The sequence below is a fragment of the Ruditapes philippinarum genome, unplaced genomic scaffold (genome assembly GCF_026571515.1).
Source record: "Ruditapes philippinarum isolate M1 unplaced genomic scaffold, ASM2657151v2 ctg3_1_1_1_1, whole genome shotgun sequence".
Lineage (NCBI taxonomy): Eukaryota > Metazoa > Mollusca > Bivalvia > Venerida > Veneridae > Ruditapes > Ruditapes philippinarum.
Window position 1 is genome coordinate 242,885 of NW_026858508.1, and position 22,063 is coordinate 264,947.

A 22,063-nucleotide genomic window follows, 5' to 3' on the forward strand; every position below is an offset into this window, starting at 1 on the left:
GGTCACCATTACTAAAAATAGAAAAATGGTTTCTGGACAACAACTAGAGTTAGGAATGAGATATTGTTATTAAACATGGTGTATAGCAAGCTTATATGAAGATCCAGGTTGGTATTGCAATAAAAAACCCTGGGGTCAAGGTCACTGTAACTAAAAATAGAAAAATGGTTTCTGGACAATAACTAGAGTTAGGAATGAGATATTGTAATCAAACTTGGTGTATAGGAAGCTTATATGAAGATCTGGGTTGGTGTTGCATTTTGCCCCCTTGGGGTCAAGATCACCATTACAGTGTTACTTAAAATAGAAAAATGGTTTCTGGACAATAACCAGAGTTAGGAATGAGATATTGTAATCAAACTTTGTGTATAGCAAGCTTATTTGGAGACTACAGTTGGGATTACAATTAATTGAAATGTTTCTTTGTACACAGTTGATAGTTTGTGTTCAAATTTTTCTTCAGACTACTTATTTTTCAAAAAGTCAAAGTTTGCTGGTGGGGGTATTAATCACCTTCAGTGATAGGTCTAGTTACAAATTACTTGCATGTTTCTTTCACAACTAGCTAATCCCCTTCTGTAGACCTCAACCACTTGACATCCAGTAAAGTTTTTTGAAGTTGAGGTCGTATCCCAATAAAAAATCAATGGCAGGCAAAAGGTACAACCTTTGCTCGTAACTATCATTACGCTAAAAACTGATTTTAAAAACATAGTAGTTTCATTCACATTTTGATAGTAAATTGAAAGTAGCATTTATTGATGAAATGTGACATATTAAACAGATAGCAAGTTTTTTTTCCATCTCTTTGTCATACATTGTCAAGAATTTGTGCTAAAACCTGATACATGTTTGATGATACCTTACAAGCTTTGATACTTTTTTTTGTTCTACTTTCTTTTATTAAAATATACATGAAACTTGATGCTAAAGAGTTTACAGTTCACACAAATCTCAACGAAGTACTCTTATAACAATTCCTCTGAACGTTAGGCGTTAGATATTAGATAACTTTAAATTTTCGCAGATTATATTGAATTGTTAATGAAATTTAAAAGAGAAAATATATAAAATATACATTGAAAATTGTGTCCCTTTGGACCATTTTGTTTCTTTGAAATATAGAGTGACTTTCAAAGACAGGGCATTCAGTAAAGAAATAAACAGTAAGTATAAGTGCATTTAGGACAATTGAATAACTAGTAAATGAAATAAAGGAAACACTTTTTAAAGATGTTTTTTTTTATGAATTAGAGATAAGCTGTATCATTTGATACAAGTAAATCATCTGATTGAAATAGAGAATAGGATATTGCACTATATGACTTATTGTATTAAATGAGTTAGACAGTTTTTTTACCATTTTAATATATATGCATTGTAATTAAAATGCAATCAATTAATAAACTATTCAAAGAACAACAAAGGTATTCCTATTACATGCATTTGAAAACATTTTATTAAGTTTAAATCACCAATATTAACTGAAATTTACGATAACATTAAATGTGTTCACCTCCAGATGAGAATTGAATCTGTCAAAAAAATAAAAAAGAAAAAAATATATAATAATAATTTAAGGCATGTTTGTACATTCACAATCTAGGTGTAATATTGTACATATTGTGTTATGTAAAATGTGGCAAAATTTACTATTCTCATCGCCAAAATTCTAACTTATTACTAAAGAGTTTTACTGAAATATCTGCATATTAAGACAAAGGTGATTGTTGTTCACAGTAAGTATCTTTAGCTATGTTATATCAATTTGTACACTTGAAAACATTTTTAAAGTTTTCATAAACACCAGTTTATATCTGGAGGATTAGAACAAGTTTTTAGGTTTTCATCAACACCAATGGTTATATATGGAAGATAAGAACATGTTTATAAGTTTTCATAAACACCAATTTATATCTGGAGGATAAGAACAAGTTTTAAGGTTTTCATAAACACCATCTTATTTTATATCAAGAGGATTAGAACAAGTTTTTAAGTTTTCATAAACACCAATGGTTATATATGGAAGATAAGAACATGTTTATAAGTTTTCATAAACACCAATTTATATCTGGAGGATAAGAACAAGTTTTTAGGTTTTCATAAACACCATATCATATTATATCAAGAGGATTAGAACAAGTTTTTAAGTTTTCATAAACACCAATTTATATCTGGAAGATAGGAACAAGTTTTTAGATTTTCATAAACACCATCTTACATCATATTATATCAAGAGGATTAAAACAAGTTTTTAAGTTTTCATAAACACCAATGGTTATATATGGAAGATAAGAACATGTTTTTAAGTTTTAATAAACACCAACTTATATCAAGGGTATTAGATCATGTTTTTAAATTTTCAAAAACACCATCTTATATCTAAAGGATTAAAACAAGTTTATAAGTTTTCATGAACACCAATGGTTATATATGGAAGATAAGAACATGTTTATAAGTTTTCATAAACACCAATTTATATCTGGAAGATAGGAACAAGTTTTTAGATTTTCATAAACACCATCTTACATCATATTATATCAAGAGGATTAAAACAAGTTTTTAAGTTTTCATAAACACTAATGGTTATATATGGAAGATAAGAACATGTTTTTAAGTTTTAATAAACACCAACTTATATCAAGGATATTAGAACATGTTTTGAAATTTTCAAAAACACCATCTTATATCTAAAGGATTAAAACAAGTTTATAAGTTTTCATGAACACCAATGGTTATATATGGAAGATAAGAACATGTTTATAAGTTTTCATAAACACCAATTTATATCTGGAGGATAAGAACAAGTTTTTAGGTTTTCATAAACACCATCTTACATATTATTATATCAAGAGGATTAGAACAAGTTTTTAAGTTTTCATAAACATCAATGGTTATATATGGAAGGTAAGAAGATGTTTATAAGTTTTCATAAACACCATCTTGTATCTGGAGGATTAGAACAAGTTTTTAGGTTTTCATAAACACCAATAGTTATATATGGAAGATAAGAACATGTTTATAAATTTTCATAAACACCAATTTATATCTGGAAGATAAGAACAAGTTTTTAGGTTTTCATAAACACCAATGGTTATATATGGAAGATAAGAACATGTTTATAAATTTTCATAAACACCAATTTATATCTGGAAGATAAGAACAAGTTTTTAGGTTTTCATAAACACCATCTTACATCATATAACATCAAGAGGATTAAAATAAGTTTTTAAGTTTTCATAAACACCAATGGTTATATATGGAAGATAAGAACATGTTTATAAATTTTCATAAACACCAATTTATATCTGGAAGATAAGAACAAGTTTTTAGGTTTTCATAAACACCATCTTACATCATATAACATCAAGAGGATTAAAATAAGTTTTTAAGTTTTCATAAACACCATCTTATATCTGGAGGATTAGAACATGTTTTTAAATTTTCATAAAACCATCTTATATCAAGAGGATTAGAACAAGTTTATAAGTTTTCATAAACACCAACTTATATCTGGAGGATAAGAACAAGAAGTTTTTAAATTTCAGTAAGCACCAATTTCAGGATGAGAATAAGTATTTAAGTTTTCATAAACACCAATTTATATCTTGTAGTTACAAGCTGCTTTAAAGTAAGAAAAACCAGCTTGTTATTTCCTATCAACAGCTATATTAAGTTTATATTTATGGATTAAGGTATTTAATTTTGTCATTAATTAGGTGTACATATGTTGCATTGTGACATATGTTTTCTTATAAAACAAGCTTAACCACTGTAAATATATGAATTGTTAGCATTTATTTTGTTGTCAGAATAAAAAGAACATTATCAACAGCTTGTTTAGTGATATATGTGTAATTATTGAGTCCATAACTCTGCGTTGTTAAATTTATCAATTTTACATTATTTCTTTATTATAGAAATAAGTAATATCTGCATAGTTTATAGACAGTTTCTTTATAAACCCATTGCCCTACTTAATGCTAACTAATGTGGCTTTGGAATTAATTTACAGTTTTCATAAATACAATGTTTTTATTTGCTTGATTCACAAATATATTTATCTGTATAATAAGTATATATTTGATGATTGTTTAGTTCACATTATATTTGTATCTATTTTTTTTTATTCCAACTATAAAGTATATTAAAAGTCAAAGAATTATTCATTAGCTTTGTCAATGCCTTTGTATTTTGTGTTAATAGTTCACATTGGGCATTATTTTGTTTTGCCACAAAAACACCATCGCATGATATTATTGGCTTACAGCTGACTCAAATTGCTTTTTGGAACTTGAATACAAATAGTAGTCTTTGATATTCTTTTGAATCAATTTTCAGAATTTGCAATTAAGAAATATTCATAAATGTAAGGTTGATTTGTCCTGCTCTGTGTAAAATATTTGGATTTCTGTTTTTATATCAAATTACATCTCTCTTCACAATGGAATTAAATAACTCCGTGGTTGACTCTCTGACTTTAAATTACTTGAATCTCACTGTAGATTTAAATCCCACCAGGATCTTGGAATCTTAAAATCCTGTCAGGTAGCTTACAGAAAGTTGGTGGTTTTACTCAGTTGCTGACTTGTGCCTGAAATAATGTACTAAGGAGCACATGAGGTTGTCCTCAACCATTAAGCTGGAAAATCACCTAATTACCTTTACAGTATCTTGATGACTTAAAAACCAAATAAAACAGAATCATGATGGAGTTGTTTCGCATAGAATGAATTAGAGGAACTATTCTGATATAATTTGTTTGAGATTGTCTTATTTACTAGGCTAAATTGACAAATGCCTCATAATTTGTGTTGATATGCATTGTATGACAATGATTCTTATAAATGACAACTAGCTGACAGTGTTATGATATAATTATTTCAGGTATTCTGACATGATGCTGGAAGTTCTATTAGAAGACTATCTTACAGGAAAAGCAGTAAAACAATGAGTATAAAAATGTATGTCCTGCTGTAGGTATTCATACTTATTCATAAGCAATTATCAGGAAACACATAAATTTGTATGCTTATTCAGGATTTGATTTTGATATTAGGATAGTTAATGCGTCCAAGTATCTTTGTGAAAACTACGATCATTTATCTTTTATGTGAAATTTCATTAGCTCGATTATACAATATATGGCGAACTGTCTCACTCGCTTCGGCTTCCACAGATTTCAGATTCAAGATTTTGTGCAGTAAAATAGTTTCTTCTACAACCTTTTTTATTTATAAGGTATCAACTTCAAATTTCAAATATATGTTCCTTAAAATCAACCACATCTTATGTGACAAGGTTTTTAAATGTCAAAAGAATTTCAGGCATATTATGTTATAGCCCCTGGCCTCCATCCGTCCATCCGTTAGCAATTTGGTTTCCGGAGCATAACTTAAGTTCTATTTGGCCCACAATATTCAAACTTCATAGGATGATTGTCAATATTGGGTAGAAGACCCCTATTCATTTTGGGGTCACAAGGTCAAAGATCAAGGTCACTATTACTTTAAAACTGAAAACAGTTTCCGGAGCATAACTTATGTTCCATTTTGCCCACGATATTCAAACTTCATAGGATGATTGTCCATATTGGGTAAAAGACCCCTATTGATTTTGGGATCACAAGGTCAAAGGTCAAGGTCACTATTACTTAGAAATTGAAAACAGTTTCTGGAGCATAACTTAAGTTCCATTTTACCAACAGTGTTCAAACTTCATAGGATGATTGTCCATATTGGGTAGAAGACCCCTATTGATTTTGGGGTCACAAGGTCAAAGGTCAAGGTCACTATTACCTTAAAACTGAAAACAGTTTCTGGAACAAAACTTAAGTTTCATTTGGCCCACAGTGTTCAAACTTTATAGTATGATTGTCCATATTAAGTAGAAGACCCCTAATGATTTTGGGGTCACAAGGTCAAAGTTCAAGGTCACTATTACTTTAAAACTGAAAACAGTTTCCCGAGCATAACTTAAGTTCCATTTGGCCCCAATATTATTCAAACTTCATACGAGGATTGCTATTTGAAGGAGGTAATTCTTTATTTAAGACCACGGGCATATAATGCTCCGCCTAGTGGTGCTCTTGTTAACTCTGAGATTTGAGACAAAACTCAGAAAAAAAGTGTTATAACCTTGAGGCTAGGTTTCTGACATCTTTCATATTACCAAATAATTTTTTCTTCCCAAGTGGTAGTAGAGGTCAATATCAGGATTCTGGATAATATTAAACACAGATGGAAACAAATAAACTGCTTTGGTTTTTTATATGTGTCAAAATTTGTGACACTTAAATTTCACTTTAAGTTATAAATACTTAATTTCATATGTAATATTGTTTTTATTTCACCCCCTGAAGGTGTGTGACTTTAATATTATCATGACATATCGTGATGACAAGCAAAAAAATTGATGATAGGCTGAAAGTAAAAGTGCAATCTTGAAAAACAACAAAATACTAGTTATTTTATATTTTAGTATGAGAAAAAAAAACTAAGAATATGGCTTAAATGTCATATGTCATTACAAATTTTTAAAGATTAACTACTGTAAAACACTTATTATTCGCGAGAAATTTATTTTCGCTAATATTCGCGAGTTTTCTAAGACGCGAATTCATATTTCTCGCGAATATTTCACTTTGTCTATACACTTGTCCGAAAATGAACACTATCTGAAAATGCGTACACATGGATATATATCTGCGGGAAAGTATCGTACATCATGTAGCTAATCAAGTGTTGCAGCATATACATATCGTAGAGATTACTAGTATGAAATATTTATCTGTAACAATTTGGTATTATTGAGGAATTGGAAAGAAACTTCTTCGCTGCATATTACCTGTGTCAAGGAAGGTAAGTGTGACTTGAACTAGAATTAAGTATAAACAAATTAATGCGTCTCACAAAATTTAAATGGTATTTCTACAGATTGTTCTAATTAATGTGAAAATCTGTCCAACTTAATGGATTAATTAAATTTCTAACACAATTGATCAAGGTCAATGTCTATTGAACAATACCTGTGACAAACACAGTGAACACATATCAAATAATTATCAAACTTTATTGACATATTTTTAGACAGACGGTTTCTCTTAACAAGAAGATTAGCAAGCTAGCAGAAAAATCGATACAGATATAAAGGCATTCGTCGCACAATAAACGATGCAAAGTTAGTGAACGGACAGGACAGAAAATATCTGAATGACATCGGGTTTCTGGTTTCACACTTTTCGGGAAGACGCGAATTTATGTTGACGCGAAATAATTATTTTGGACATTTTGCCTCAAATTCGCGAAATAAGGTTCTCGCGAAAAATAAGTGTTTTACAGTATCTTCAAAATGTAAATGATCAGAGAAGTTTAAATTAGTTTTCCATTAAAGTAAGTGTCATATGAAACCCCATTTTTGAAATCAGTTGTCAGAACTTAATTAAAACTTAATAATTATTATTATTGTTATGTTTATGACATTTGTGAACAAATGATTATTATAGAATTTCCCAGCAAAAAAATAATAGTTTATAGTTCTAATAAACTTCTCTTGTGTGATATATATTCTGTACGTAAATTAAAGGAGAAATTATATCAATGATTTTAATAATTTCAGTTGTTACAAAATATTGTAATAAATTTTGGTGATATTGGAGAAGAAAAAAATCATGACAAAATCATTTTGTTTCGTGACTTTTTTTTTTTTTGTATTATAATGCATAAATGTCATTTCAACTTAAATGTCAAATCAGTTAATTACAGAAATTAAATACAATATTTTAAGGATGCTTCCAAATCACCTCACTCTACAAGGTAAATTTACATAGTGATACAACTACTAAATAAATACAATCACTCGTTTTGAATAGAATATAGCTACAAATAAATTCAATCAGTTTTTTTTTCCCCCTTAAAAGGAATGTTACCACTATAGAGAGGCTTTGTCACCCTGGCCGTCTTTTATATGATTGTAATTCATCCAAGAGATATGCAGTTTGAATAGAAGTCTATTGATTTCTCTATTCTGATAATTTAGCGGGGAGAAAGTTCCCGTTCACCCTCGGAGAGAGTTTAAACAGTATCATATTCTTCAAGCAATAATGGCCTTGCTAAAATATTTGCATTAACTTCTCTTGTTTAAAACTTAGGAAGCACTGGCACACAGAAAAAAACTAGTTAGCAGTTATTGATGCGCGTTAAGGGAGATAATCGGAAACGGTTAATCTGTCGTATTTGTTACAAATTATAGAGGATGAAGCTTTAGTAATTGAGGCGATGATTTTCGATTGAAAATGTACACGCAGGGGTTGCCTTCGGTAATGTAAATCACTCAGAGAAAACTGTTTAAACATTGTAAGGTTATAAAGCAAGAATAAAACTTAATGAAATGAGCGCACTTGGTAATTCTGGGAGGTTAAATCTAACTGATTTGGAGGTAATTGAAAAAATTGAAGAGCTGATAACGAAATGTGATCAGTACTAGGAGGTGAGAAGAGAAGTTTGTCGAGTTGAAAATAAAAAAATTGTTTTTCTTTGTAATATATATTTAGAAAAACATGATAACAAGTTGCCTTGTCCTTGATGGAAGGCAGTAGTGATATTAAACACTTGTGATATGTAATTAACTGATGTTCTTTTGTGATGTTCAGAAGAACAAAAAAATAATATCATGCTCAACCTATATGCATTTAAAGAATAAAATATAATTATCAGGAACTAACAAATTGTCTATAATTTAATCAATTAAAAATAGTCCTTAACCAGACTAATACTATACAAAACTTTTATTTTTATTTGACAAACAATAGTAAATTGATGTATAGTTATGATTTCAATTAGGTGAAAAGCAATTAGACATTTCTGTTGGTTTTTTTTTTCAAAAGGTTTTTGTTCTTAATATTTAGACAGTAAAAATACTGCTGTTATGTAAAGGTTGACAGGTCAAGACCTCATAACAAGGCTTGTTAACGCGCTTGCTGCTGCACGAGGGTAATACAATGCGGAACTATCAATAATAATACAGTCAAAACATATTAAACGAGGGATAGAAGGCAAATCAATTTACAAATCAACTGGATGGTAATCACAGTGTCACTTTATTGGTGAATCATGAGTAGTGTCTTTGCATGAACTCTGTATTAATCGGAACGGGAGCAAGTTTCTTTTTGTAATCTGTCGGATTATATTGTATAAAGGAGGAAATCTTTTTTTTTATCAAGGGTTAGCTTAGTGGTTTTACACGTCTCTTTGCAGGTGTTCTCCATTACTTCGCATCTCGGGTACTTTGTTAACTTCTGATATCCGATATTGCACAGTTTACATTTTGAGTGTGCGCATTTAATAAATTTTGTCGTCTGCTAAATAATCGACTGTTAAATAATTGCTACTCTCGGAGCTTTGAACATTGTTATTCTTTTCGCTGACCTTAATACAGCGATTTATTTACATTTAAACAGACAAATCTTCAAATATTTGATAATTTTTCGATAATTTTCAATGTTAAATAGGGAAAGTGGATTTTGTGACACTGGAGATTCGCAAATTGATCAGAAGCAGACGGGCAGTTTGTTACTAAAAATAAATAAAACAGCAGACGGCAAAGAATGTGAAGTGAGGTGCAAGTATTGATGACAAGACTGATTGTTTAAGCTGTAGTATCAACACCTAAAGGTAATAGAGCTTATTCTATCAGGCGTAATTTACTCTAGTAGCTTAACTATCATTTAATAGCTAAAAGAGGTAAAAAGCGTTGGATGTAATTTGCAATTAACATGATAACTGTATTCTGCTTGAAGTATTCTGTCAAAGCGGGTGACAAGATAAAAGATTAAGAAAGGTATGTGTAGTTACTAAAGCTGGTTTAACATGATAAATAGATAGTTGTAATGTAATTGATAGCGTTATGTGGTGTTTTATAAGGGGTTTTGTCTTCTATTTGTTTACAGGCAAAAAAGAAATAATTGATTGCGTTGTAGAATAAGTAAATATTTAGTTTTAATGTCATGATATTGATATAGTGTATACTTGTTAATATTGATTCAAGGCATGATTGAATCATCTTGTTTTTAATTCTATATGATTGATTGATTTTTAAACTGTAATTGTTGAGATGATTTTTTTTTACATAATTTTCTTGTATGTTATATCGATTGTGGTAAATATCGCAATTTTTTTTTAAATATCTTTATTATATTTTCAGCTTCCTGATTTTCTTTTATTTCCTTTTTCGTTTTTTTTATGAAGTTATTTTTCATCTTATTATCACTACTTGATAATTTTGTATTTATAGATTTTTAATCTATTATTTGTTGCGGTTATGGAGCTGAAAGGTATTACAGTCGAACCTTTGTTAAAGGAAGCCTGGAACCAAATCCATTTAAGGAATCTGTCGCAATCCTTCCATATCATTTTCTATTTACAACAATTGTAGTACCACCTTGTAACAAAGACCACCTTTTTCATCTCACTAGATTGGTCTTTTTAAACAGGGCTGACTGTAAAGTGTGAAGAAAAAAAAGGAGAGGTGTGTTTGTAGATAAATATATCGATGGCTGAACGCAACACTGGTCTAACTTGATTTTTTTTCAAAAATGACTTTTTTGCATTTTTTAGCCTAATTGTATGAAATACATTATAAATAAAAAATTTAGAAAAATTGGAAATTTAGGGTTTTATTTCCCATTTGGCTTTTTGCTCTTCTCAAATTGAGATAACAAAATCAACAGAGAGTAACTCAATTTAAAACTGTGTTGATAATTTATTGGGGATGAAAACTGTACAACCCAAAGTTGCACAGGTTGCTGTTAAAATTTAAAAAATTAAAAATCTTTATTGTTAAATTTGCAGATAAAGTCAGGTCTGGCAATTCAAAAAATACTTATTTTACATTTTACCCATTTTTGTTGCCAAAATTGCAGAATTGAAAATCCAAAGGGGCTTTTAATTTAATTAATTTTGTTTTCAAAAAAACATTTATACAAATTTTTTTAAAAATTTGCTGCATTTTTATCATAAAAGAAAAAATAAAAAATTATAGTAAATTTAAACCTTTTAAAAATTTATTATAATATATTAATTCACTGTTGATGATATTATTTACAAGACAATTTTTCTTTTGCTTCTTCTTAACCCATTTACTTCATGAGCATTTTGTGAAAATGGCTGTTTCCATTGAAAGTCTCCCCTTTACAAGTTCAAATTGCTATAATACTATAAAAACATGCTTCAACACTAAATCAGAAACTTTTGTGCACAAATGTTGACTGGACCATTGTCCTTGCAACAACATTTGCTCAGGCTTAAAATTTTTCTGTTACCATGGCAACGAGGGACATCCCAAAATTGCCAAAAATCACATTTTGCATTAATTTTTTTTCCATCAAAATTGATTTCAAAGTGCTGCAACTTCACAATGGATTGAGATAGAGTCAAATGCTTTTCAGCATTGTTTACACGTTACCTTATGATCAATCTGGGGTCATTTATAGCCCCTCACAAGTCCAAAATTTGTTTTTTAAGGAGCACCAACATAAATTGAAGTCATAAATCGCTGAAACAGGAAAGATGCTTTTCTTGCATATCAGATAGGATTATCTATTGTTTACACCGGTGCTAGAAAAACCTGTCTTACATCCCCCATGTAAGAACAAGTTAATGTTTTAAATGATGTCATTCCCAAGCGCCTAATATGAATGAATTGCATTCTAAAGATGACATCATTTTGCCATAAAGAATGAAGTTGTAAAGTCATGTAACTATATGGAGAAAAGTGCTAAATGAAAGTATGAGTTATCGTAATTTCTTTACGAAATATCACTAATATGTAATATGGGGAGAAAAAAGTCAAACACCAAGCTGTTGTCACAAACAGGAATATCTAGCTCTTGGATAACTGTGTAGCAAAACATCGTCAGAGTCTCTTAATCGCCATAACAAATTACCCTCAAGTTAGATAATCACGTCTGTACCGGCAGCTGGTGTAAATTCCTTATAGGCTAACCTCGGATGTTACAAACTTGAAGCAACAGAACTTGGGTGTTTGAGGTCTTCCTACACTGGGTAAAGCTGGAGTATTGCCATATGACCCTTACTGTGTAAGTGTGACATAAAACCCCAACAAGAAAAGACAAGAACGTGTTTGTTAAACACAAATGCCCCGGCTCAGATTCTTGTCAGTAGCAATACTTCAAAAAATGTTTACCCATTCACTCAGTTATGGACAGAAAATTGCCAAAAAATTTTAAACACAAGTTTTATAGCTTGACAAAGTCATGGCATTTTGTAATTGTGAAAAATATAAGTTGCCAATTTAGTCATTGCTCTGACTTGTGAAGTTGAAAAATATTCAACTTCATGCGAGTTATCTTCCTACCAAATATGAAATACATCTGTCATTAAATAAAAGCTGTATGGAAAAAAGTGTATAAATCTATTTTGAGCACTGGTGACCTTGACCAAACCAACCCCTAACTCTATCCAAAAGAAGAATACCATGTAAGTTATCTTCCTACCAAATATGAAATACCTCTGTCAATAAATAAAGGCTGTATGGGCAAAAGTGTAAAAATCTATTTTTAGCACTTGTGACCTTGACCCAACTGACCCCTTACTCCATCAAAAGGAAGAATACCATGCAAGTTATCTTCCTACCAAATATGAAATACAACTGTCAATAAATAAAAGCTGTATGGGCAAAAGTGTAAAAATCTATTTTTAGCACAAGTGACCTTGACCCACTGATCCCTACCCCAATCAAAAGGAAGAATACCATGCAAGTTATCTTCCTACCAAATATAAAATATATATGTCACTTAATAAAGGCAGCAGTGTATGAGCAAATGTGTAAAAATCTATTTTTAGCACTGGTGACCTTGACCCAACTGACCACTAACTCCATCAAAGTTTATGTTTCTATCAATTATAAATAACATCTGTCTATAGAATAAGGTCAATACACCTGTAAAAATGTAAAAATCTATTTTTTAACATTGGTGACCTTGACATTGGTAACATTGACCTTGACCCAAATGACCCCATACTACACCCCAAAAGGTAAGGAGTGTTTGTATTAAACTAAGACATCAAAGCTAAAAAAAATAAAGGCCGTTATGAGCAAAAGGTTTATATTTTTTTTTTTTAAACCAGTGACCTTGGACCCTAGAGACCGCTTTACTCCAAAAAAAATTTAGAGGACCATCAAAGGTATCCACTACTTAAATATGAAAGATATCAGTAAAGAAATTAAGCAATTAGAGAGAAATTTAAGATAAATCCAACTTGCCGAAATAGGTTAACCAGACAAGGCCCTATTTTCAAAGTGAAAAAAAGGGAAATAACTGGGAAAATTATGGATGACACAGTTATATAACTTGGGGGCAATATCATGTGCTTTGTATTGATAAGTAAGTGTGGAAAATTATAAGCCATTAGTGATAGATAGAACTTAAGATATTTCCAACTTGCCGTTTTAGGTTAACCAATATTCATTTTCTAAGTGCTGAAAAGGGCAATAACTTGGTAAATATGAAAGCCAGAGTTATGAAACTTGCCCAGATCATGTACTTTGTATTGATTAGTAAGTGTTTACTTAGAAGCCATTGGTAACAGTAGAACTTAAGAAAAAATCCAACTTGCCGTTCTAGGTAACCTCGTACGGACCAGACGGACGGACGGAGGGTTCAATTACTATATTGCCCAGGGGCATAAAAAAGAAATTTTTAAGAAAGAGTGGGGACTATGCTGGTGATATATTATTTTTAGTGGGCCAATGCTGATAAAGAGGGTTATTATAGTGGAGACAATGCTTGTGAAATCATAGATGGGAACAATGCTGGTAATATCATAATCATAGTAAAATGGGGACAATGCTGGTGATAAGAGGGTTACTTGGGACAATGCTGATGCTATTATAGTTAGTGGGGACAATTCTAAGTAATATTATAACTAGTGGGGACATTATGCTTGTGATATCAAAGTTAGTGGAGACAATGCTGGTATTATAAGGGTTAGTGGGAACAAAACTGGTGATAATTATAGTGTTCCTAATGTTCCCTAAACCTTAACATTTTACTTGAAATTTTGACTACATAAATAAAAGTTTGAAAATATAAATGAAGATCCAAAAGGCAAAAATATGGTTCATTTTGAATATAATTGTCTGTGTTTTTAGAGTTGAGAGTTTTATATACATGCTTCTATTTTTCAGTTATGAGTATGTGCTTCAATTTTTAATGTTACACATAGAATAATGCTTTATATAAAAAAAAATCTTATCTTGTCTATAATACATTCATTCTGAAACTAAAACTTTATAATTAGATTTAAAAGATATATATATATATATATTTATGTTGATAAAACAACTGACTTTTTAAGATGTCTCATTTCTAGTTATGTTTTGCAAAAAAAATTGTAAATTTTGTAAAAAATTAACATGTTGGTTTCCGTAGAAAAGTTGTTTTCTTTCAAAAACATACTAAAATATGGTTGAAAGTTACAGCTTTTTTTTTTTCTTTTATATCATCCTATTTTTTCAAACATAGCACTTATTGATTATTCTACGATTGGCCTTATTCAACCCGTTTTGTTAAACGCTAAACATAGTGGGCTAGTCAAGTTTAGACCAGTTTTGCTGAAAATTTTATCATTGAAATTTGGTAATTTATAGATGGAAAACTGACATCTAACTCATATCTTTTCAAATATCGTTTTTATTTAACAATATTAATTTATGAATCTCCATTTAACTAAAATTTTTTATATGGATATTAAAAATCTAAAAATAATAACAAAAAATGTCCAATTTATAGAATTAATGAAGTTTTTATAGCCTCCTTGAAATTTTTTGTAAAAATCAAGTTAGGGCCCAGTGTTGCGTTCGAGCCATCGATATATTTGTTTCTTTAATTTAATAACCCGGTTTAAATTTTTTTTCAAAAAATTTTTTGTTTTTATATGTTTTTAAAAGTTTTGGGGGTCAGGTTTTTCTTTTATCACCCCAAATTTTTAGGGGGGGAATATAACCCGATCTTAAACCTTTAATTTTCAACTTCAAAAGGGGATTTATTTGTTTTTAAAACCCAATTTATTTTTTTTTTGAAATTTTAAAAACCCTTTTTAAAATTTGTTTTTTAAAATTGGGGTTCTTTCATTTCATTTTTTCTTCAAGATTGACTTATCAGAGTAACTAAAATAATAAACATAGCATGGTTGTCCATCTAGTAATTCTAGATAGTTTAAATACTCACTTTATTTGTAAAGAAAATTTAAGCGGAGACTAAATTGACAGAAATATGCTTACATAGTCTGTAAACTTCATATAATCTACCTTTTAATTCTTAAGTATATAATTTATAGTCAAAAACATATTCGGATGATGACCTTTGAATAAAAACAACTATTATTACTATTTATTTTTTAATTATTGAAAGTTAAACATTTCACAGTTTAAAGTGATATTTCACAAAGATGGTCAACACACACATGTTTACCTGTACAGGATAACTCATTTCGCACTCAAAAACTTCAAATCTGTTAATTCATTAAGAATCATAATCATCTATACATACTCATAAAAAATAATATTCATCTTTGCATATTCATAAAAATAATATTCATCTTTGCATATTCATAAAAATAATATTCATCTTTGCATATTCATGAAAAATAAAATTCATCTTTGAATATTCATAAAAATGATATTCCTCTTTGCATATTCATAAAAAAATAATATTCATCTTTGCATATTCATGAAAATAATATTTAACCTTGCATATTCATAAAAAATAATATTCATCTTTGCATATTCATAAAAGTCATATAGCTGCTGATAAAAGATTAGATTTTTCAGGAAAGTTATCCTTCTGAGCCAATTGCTAGATGAACTCCACACTTAGTATACAACTTTCTAACATGATCCTCTCTTATGTTTGTGGACACCCTTCCTTAGTCTTATGAATAAAATTATGCATGAAAGTAGAAGGAAGAAATACCTTTTAACAACTTCTTCACATGAACCAATTAAAAGAAACCCAAGCAAACTGAACTTGCTAGGTTTCTGTCTTAGATCACCATGTATGTAAAACTGCCTTCAAGGTAATAGAATCAATTAGAATTAGTATTTGGTTCTTGCAAAGAATAGCAAAAAACACCAAAACAACTTTGGACCAAATCTCCTAAATTAAGGACAGACAATTATTTGATGTTCCTTTTAGATATCTTGAAACCAAACAGAACTGATTTATTTCAAGTTTTATTAATTCAATATTCATTGCTTTGAGTAAGGTAGGAAGAGAATGGCCATTTTATGACAATTCTTTTGATAAATAAATTCAATTATGGTGTTTTTCATTTTGTGATATTTTTTTCCAAATGCCAGAAAAAGATTGCCTGGCAATTAATTTTTAATAACTAGTGTCTGTAACTCCTGACATTCACCATATTCTAAAGCTAATGTAATTTTTAGACAGTTTATTGTTGGGGGGAAAAACTTCATTACAACATAACAATTTTTGACGATATCATAAAAGCAACATAAAATAGTAATTTACATTTGTATATATTATATTAAAAAAGCTTGTTAATATAATAGTAAGAATTGTTAACATCTTAGTCAGTATTCTCCGTGATATGATTATATATACAGACACCATTGATTTGTATTATATTAGACATTATGAAATCTAGCACTTTAAAAGTTTTCATTTTGCCATTATGTAATTTGTGGTACTGCATAAATATGATAGTTTGTAAGAAGTGACATGTAGTTTCAAGTTTAAAATGACTTATAACATGACAATAACTGGGTTTTTTAAAACAAGGAAAAAATTATATTTTACACAAAAATGTAAATGAACAGTTGTTACCCTGTATAGGTTTCTAACTTTGAAGTATAAAGTTAACACAACACTAGACCACTGAGTCCACAAATCAGTTCTCAAAAATTGTACTTATAGAAGTTGAGCAAGTTCATGCTGATAAGCCAAGCCATAATTGATATTCTGTTAGGTATTTTAGACTGATTGTATTACTTTTCATACCTTGGCTGTACTGTTAAACCCTTTTGACTTTACAGTGAAACCTATTCTCCCCATAAGGACAACAAATTTGACTCTGGTACTAAGTGAAACCCTTTTGGCTCTATAGTCAAATCTATTCTCCCATTAAAGGACAACAAATTTGACTGGCACAAAGGCAAGCATTTCATCTTCCTGTTTAAAAATATAAATAAAATTTGTTTTGAGAGGCGAACTGACAAAAATTGTTTTTTTTTCCCCCTTTGAATGGTTGATACAGCTTGAGGTTTAACTGTAAATTTGATATGGGATTAAACAATTAGACAATAGTGGATGCATCAGGATTGTAATACAGGAGTTGCTGGTATGATCCTCAGACATTGGGAAATTTTTCTGAAATAGTTGATCTCAGACATTGAGCCACATGGTCATTTGTCTCTCATCAATGATTCAGAAATTATGTGAGATGAGTAGTCACTCACTTGAGGAGAAATAATTGTTAATTACTGGTTAGTTGTCCAGGAAAGTTGTTCAGGTGGACTGCCAAAACCGAAATATGACTGAAAATGTGTTAAGATAAGCATAAAACCAGACAAACATTACAATAAGTTTTTATATGTATTGGTTTGAATTTGTTCTTGAAACTTACAAGAACAGTACATTTTTATTAATAAGTCTTGTTTTAGAAATGTCTGAAAAGCCAGTTATTCAGTCCTTTCATTAAAATAATTACTTCAATATTTCAAATGACAGACAGAAATTAAATATAACCTTTATTTAAAAAAGGTGTTCTATTTATGAGACACTATCAAGTTTGCACAATTAAGGAAAATAGCAGAAATGATGACTTGCATTATTTAACCACCTGTGTAGAACCAACCTAGTCTGCTCCCCCTTTTTCAGCCTGACACGATTATTGCATGCTGAAATGTATTGTTTTGATAATGAACCCCTTTACAACAACAATGGACAGTTCCAAATGAAAAGATGGACAAGTCCATATATCAAATTCAGCTGGGAATGAGCTGAATACAGCCATAAACAATAAAGATACATTTTGATGATTTAAGGTGAACATAATAAGTCATGTAACACTGGAGATTGATGTATATTATTGAGGTAAAATTAGTTGCAGGTCATGATCATTTTGATATGCTATAAATTATTTTTTTGTCAATTCATCATAATTTTATGAAGTTGCAGCAGTTTATAAAAGGTTGGTTTTTTTGTTAAGTTAATGAGGTAGGTTTTATTCTTAGTTTAATTCATAATTAAATTTTAATTGACATTAATTGATAAAGTAAGAACAGTCTTTATTACTGTGTAATGTTCTTTTCTTGTGACAATAAGGAAGAAATGTTGTGGCATTATTTTTTTCTCCTTATATTTTTGTATGCATTATGATATTGCATTAAAAAGGTGTAATTCTAGGACATTTGCCCCCCACCCCCCCCACCCGAACAGTTGCAAACACCCCCCCACCCCCTCGACGTTTGCCCTCCTTTCTTTGCAGTATATTTTGAAAGGGCAGACTTTAATTGAACATTTGAATATAATAAATTAATTAGTTAGCAGTTTGTTCAGTGATCTTAAGCATGTGTCAGTTTTATTATATACATTGTCTTTAATGATTATAACATGCTAGTATGTGAAGTTCAATTGTAAACAAATACTTAAGATATTATTTATGGGAAGAATCATATGTCTAGAATTTCTAAATAAAGATTCTTAGGAAATCTATTTTGAAAGTATCGTGCCTATTTCATCATTTCTTTGCTTTGTCATCGGTAATAAACAATTAAAAATTTTAACATTTTTAAAACATGGTGGCAGATGTCCAACCTTATATGGGGGGGGGGTATAGGTGGGCAAATGTCTGCCCTTCAAAAAATTTAGGGGATGAGTGTCCTCCCCATTCCAAAGATATGAGAAGGGAAATGTCAGCCACTACAGAAGTGGGGGATATAAATGCCCATTCACCAAAAGGTCCTGATTTAAATGTGTTACTGTATTACATATTGTACATATCACATTTGTTTGTTTACATATATTATGACATAACTTCTGATAATAGTTATATGTTGATGTATCATGTAATTACTCCTGATGCAGTATAACATTACATTTTATTGTTATGATAACTCATTATTTCATCTTATTGTTTTATTATTTTACTTGATTCATTTGCATGGATGTTACAAAATGTGGTTACTTTTTGCTCCCTGTTTGTCATAGCAAAACATACTGTATACATATGAGCTTTGTATTTCATATCATTAGTGAGATATATTTATACAACATGTCATTATTTCCTTCTCCTTAAATGTCATACCATGATATATTGTGTACATATCTGTTTTGTATTTCATATCATTAATGTGGTACATTTATTTAGAATGTCATTACTTTCTTCTCCTTAAATGTCATACCATTCTGTACTGTATACATATCATTTGAGTATTTCATATCATTACTGTGGTTTATCTATACAAAATGTCATTACTTCTTTGCTCCTTGAATGTCATAGCATTAGTTACTGTGTACATATCATATAATTATTTTAAAGCAGAAGTATGGTATATTTATGCAAAATGTTAATACCTTTTGCCCCTTGAATGTTGTAGCATTAGTTACTTTTTACATATCATCTAGATATTTCATAGCATAAATGTGGTATATTTATACAAAATGTCATTACTTCTTGCCCCTTGAATTTCGTAGCATTAGTTACTTTTTACATATCATCTAGATATTTCATAGCATAAATGTGGTATATTTATACAAAATGTCATTACTTCTTGCCCCTTGAATGTCGTAGCATTAGTTACTTTTTACATATCATCTAGATATTTCATAGCATAAATGTGGTTTATTTATACAAAATGTCATTACTTCTTGCCCCTTGAATGTCATAGCATTAATTACTGTGAACACAACATTTTTCTCTTTCATATTAGGTGCAAATTGTGATTATTTCTTACTTTTTTTTAATGTCATAGCATTATTTTCTGTATACATATCATTTTGGTATAATTTCATAATGTTTGTGCTGTTTATCAGTATGGTTTATTTATACAAAATATCATTACTTCTTTCTCTCTTGTCATGATTGTAAACATGCAAGTTTGTAACTCCTTTAAAACATTTGTCATATCACTACATTGTTGCATATTTACAAAATGTCATTTCTTCTTGAATTGTTATGAATTGTTGCCAAAATATTTTAGTTTATTTACTTTGATGTTTTACGTCATTTGTTTGTCTCCTGTTAGATGTATTCTATGACATAACAAATGTATGTAATGTCTTAAACTTTAAACCACCTTTTCAACTTTCATTAATTTTATGATTCCAATTTATGTGAATACTTCTTCTCTTTATGAGGTGTTATGTGATAATTAATTTGTGTTACATTGAGCATGTTTTGTCAATGCAAATCATAATTTCCCTAGAAAATGGGGTAACTTCAAATGCCATGATTGATTGTATTATAATGAAATAACATATGGTCTGTTAACAATATATTGACATCTTTTTGCACAGAATAATGAAATTATCTCCTGCCATTTATATTGTATTGAACATCTTTTTTATATATTGACATTTTTATCTTGCAAATTCTGTTCAGGGTCATGAAATTGTGTCGATATGTTTTACACCAATTATGCCATCATCTGTGTTAATAATCATGACATTACATCTCTAACACTAACTATGTTCCATACACTGATCATGTCATATTTCTGACACTGATAATGGCATATTTCTTACACCTAAATGTCATTTTACATTGATTATAGCATTTTCTCACACTGATCATGTTATTTCTTCTCTACATTGGCAATTGAATGTTATTTATCTTACACAAACTATGCTATATCTATTACATTGACAATTTGGCTTACACTTATCATGTTATCTTTTTTTCTTTGATTATCCAAGTTGTCTTGCACTGGTCATGTTTTATCACCTACATTGGTCTTGTTATTTGTGTACATTGATCATGTTTTATCACCTACATTTGTCATGTCATTTGTCTTTCACTAACCATGTCAATTTTCTTTGGTTATGTTATATCTCTCACATTTACAAAACTAACTGTATCAATTTTTTTGCACTGATGTTATATCTCTTATATTGATCATGTCATTAGTCTTACACGGGTCATGTTATATCTCTTATATTGATCATGTCATTAGTCTTACGCTGATCATGTTATATCACTTATATTGATCATGCCTTTAGTCTTACACTGATAATGTTATATCTCTTATATTGATCATGCCTTTAGTCTTACACTGACCATGTTATATCTCTTATATTGATCATGCCTTTAGTTTTACACTGGTCATGTTATATATCTTATATTGATCATGTCATTAGTCTTACAATGATCATGTTATATTTCTTATATTGATCAGGCCTTTAGTCTTAGGTAGGTAGATAGATCTCATTGAGTAGGTGTGCAGTGCACAAGAACCGTAACTCTGCCTTGCCTAATTTTTGAATTATCCCCCTTTGTTTATTTTTACACTTTGAACTTTGTCCGGGACATTACTCTAAAAGTATAAGAGGTATCAACATGAAACTTTGTAGGTAGATAGATCTCATTGAGTAGGTGTGCAGTGCACAAGAACCGTAACTCTGCCTTGCCTAATTTTTGAATTATCCCCCTTTGTTTATTTTACACTTTGAACTTTGTCCGGGACATAACTCTAAAACTATAATAGGTATCAACATGAAACTTTGTAGGTAGATAGATCTCATTGAGTAGGTGTGCAGTGAACAAGAACCGTAACTCTGCCTTGCCTAATTTTTGAATTATCCCCCTTTGTTTATTTTACACTTTGAACTTGTCTGGGACATAACTCTAAAACTATAAGTGGTATCAACATGAAACTTTGTAGATGGATAGGACTTCATTGGATGGAAGTGCAGTGCTTAAGAATCATTAACTTGCCTTGCCTTATTTTGAAGTTTTTGCCCTTTGTTTATTTTTACTTTTTGACTTTTGTCCGGGACATAACTTTAAAACTATTAGAGATATCA

The 22,063-nt window shown here is 29.9% G+C and overlaps 1 protein-coding gene across 5 annotated transcripts in view; it reads left to right on the top strand.

Annotated features, from left to right (window-relative positions):
- Positions 1–22,063, top strand: part of LOC132753428 (zinc finger MIZ domain-containing protein 1-like) — a 250,516-nt gene that overhangs the window by 18,073 nt on the left and 210,380 nt on the right. For 3 of the 5 annotated variants that reach the window (XM_060743898.1, XM_060743895.1, XM_060743896.1), the window contains exons 4-5: positions 4,888–4,964; positions 9,509–9,671. The gene's annotated coding sequence lies outside the window, so the exon portion shown is untranslated. Of the gene's footprint in view, positions 1–4,887; positions 4,965–9,283; positions 9,672–9,761; positions 9,838–22,063 lie in introns of those variants that run through there. The other 2 variants (XM_060743897.1, XM_060743899.1) reach the window with 2 other exon arrangements.